The sequence below is a fragment of the Centroberyx gerrardi genome, chromosome 12 (assembly GCF_048128805.1).
Source record: "Centroberyx gerrardi isolate f3 chromosome 12, fCenGer3.hap1.cur.20231027, whole genome shotgun sequence".
NCBI classification, from domain to species: Eukaryota; Metazoa; Chordata; class Actinopteri; order Beryciformes; family Berycidae; genus Centroberyx; species Centroberyx gerrardi.
The window spans coordinates 32,039,768-32,042,267 of record NC_136008.1 but is presented as its reverse complement, the minus strand read 5'-3'; positions in this window follow the sequence as shown (position 1 = coordinate 32,042,267).

The window sequence follows — 2,500 nt, the reverse complement described above, 5'->3', positions numbered from 1 at the left end:
GTGGAGAGCCGCCTGGAGATAGGGGCCCGCTCCCAGGTGTGTGTGGCCGAAGCAGGGGCTCTAAATTGGGTTAAAAGTGAAGTGGAGAGCCGCCTGGAGATAGGGGCCCGCTCCCAGGTGTGTGTGGCCGAAGCAGGGGCTTTAAATCGGGTAAAAGGGAGGTGGAGAGCCGCCTGGAGATAGGGGCCCGCTCCCAGGTGTGTGTGGCCGAAGCAGGGGCTTTAAATCGGGTAAAAGGGAGGTGGAGAGCCGCCTGGAGATAGGGGGCCGCTCCCAGGTGTGTGTGGCCGAAGCAGGGGCTTTAAATCGGGTAAAAGGGAGGTGGAGAGCCGCCTGGAGATAGGGGCCCGCTCCCAGGTGTGTGTGGCCGAAGCAGGGGCTTTAAATCGGGTAAAAGGGAGGTGGAGAGCCGCCTGGAGATAGGGGCCCGCTCCCAGGTGTGTGTGGCCGAAGCAGGGGCTCTAAATTGGGTTAAAAGTGAAGTGGAGAGCCGCCTGGAGATAGGGGCCCGCTCCCAGGTGTGTGTGGCCGAAGCAGGGGCTTTAAATCGGGTAAAAGGGAGGTGGAGAGCCGCCTGGAGATAGGGGCCCGCTCCCAGGTGTGTGTGGCCGAAGCAGGGGCTTTAAATCGGGTAAAAGGGAGGTGGAGAGCCGCCTGGAGATAGGGGGCCGCTCCCAGGTGTGTGTGGCCGAAGCAGGGGCTTTAAATCGGGTAAAAGGGAGGTGGAGAGCCGCCTGGAGATAGGGGCCCGCTCCCAGGTGTGTGTGGCCGAAGCAGGGGCTTTAAATCGGGTAAAAGGGAGGTGGAGAGCCGCCTGGAGATAGGGGCCCGCTCCCAGGTGTGTGTGGCCGAAGCAGGGGCTCTAAATTGGGTTAAAAGTGAAGTGGAGAGCCGCCTGGAGATAGGGGCCCGCTCCCAGGTGTGTGTGGCCGAAGCAGGGGCTTTAAATCGGGTAAAAGGGAGGTGGAGAGCCGCCTGGAGATAGGGGGCCGCTCCCAGGTGTGTGTGGCCGAAGCAGGGGCTTTAAATCGGGTAAAAGGGAGGTGGAGAGCCGCCTGGAGATAGGGGCCCGCTCCCAGGTGTGTGTGGCCGAAGCAGGGGCTTTAAATCGGGTAAAAGGGAGGTGGAGAGCCGCCTGGAGATAGGGGCCCGCTCCCAGGTGTGTGTGGCCGAAGCAGGGGCTCTAAATTGGGTTAAAAGTGAAGTGGAGAGCCGCCTGGAGATAGGGGCCCGCTCCCAGGTGTGTGTGGCCGAAGCAGGGGCTTTAAATCGGGTAAAAGGGAGGTGGAGAGCCGCCTGGAGATAGGGGCCCGCTCCCAGGTGTGTGTGGCCGAAGCAGGGGCTTTAAATCGGGTAAAAGGGAGGTGGAGAGCCGCCTGGAGATAGGGGCCCGCTCCCAGGTGTGTGTGGCCGAAGCAGGGGCTCCAAATCCGGTAAAAGGGAGGTGGAGAGCCGACTGGAGATAGGGGGCGGATAGCAGGTGTGTGTGGCCGAAGAAGGGGCTCTAAATCGGGTAAAAGGGAGGTGGAGAGCCGCCTGGAGATAGGGGCCCGCTCCCAGGTGTGTGTGGCCGAAGCAGGGGCTCTAAATTGGGTAAAAGGGAGGTGGAGAGCCGACTGGAGATAGGGGGCCTCTCCCAGGTGTGTGTGGCCGAAGCAGGGGCTCTAAATTGGGTTAAAAGTGAGGTGGAGGGCCCCCTGGAGGTAGGGGGCCGATAGCAGGTGTGTGTGGCCGAAGAAGGGGCTCTAAATCGGGTAAAAGGGAGGTGGAGAGCCGCCTGGAGATAGGGGGCCGCTCCCGGGTCTCTGGGTCCGAAAAAGGGGTTGAAATTCGGGTAGAGTTGGGCCCCGCTCCTCGGCCTCTCTGGTGTTTGGGTTAAGTCCCCAGGACCAGAGAGGGGGAACAGCGGGGGCAGTGGCCCCGCTTCTCGGCCTCTCTGGTGTTTGGGCGAGTGACACGGTAAGGGGTGGTTTTGCAAACAGGCTAAGTCCCCAAGACCAGAGAGGGGGAACCACGCGGGCAGTGGCCCCGCTTCTCGGCCTCTCTGGTGTTTGGGCGAGTGACACGGTAAGGGGTGGTTTTGCAAACAGGCTAAGTCCCCAAGACCAGAGAGGGGGAACCACGCGGGCAGTGGCCCCGCTTCTCGGCCTCTCTGGTGTTTGGGCGAGTGACACGGTAAGGGGTGGTTTTGCAAACAGGCTAAGTCCCCAAGACCAGAGAGGGGGAACCACGCGGGCAGTGGCCCCGCTTCTCGGCCTCTCTGGTGTTTGGGCGAGTGACACGGTAAGGGGTGGTTTTGCAAACAGGCAAAGTCCCCAAGACCAGAGAGGGGGAACAGCGGGGGCAGTGGCCCCGCTTCTCGGCCTCTCTGGTGTTTGGGCGAGTGACACGGTAAGGGGTGGTTTTGCAAACAGGCAAAGTCCCCAAGACCAGAGAGGGGGAACAGCGGGGGCAGTGGCCCCGCTTCTCGGCCTCTCTGGTGTTTGGGCGAGTGACACGG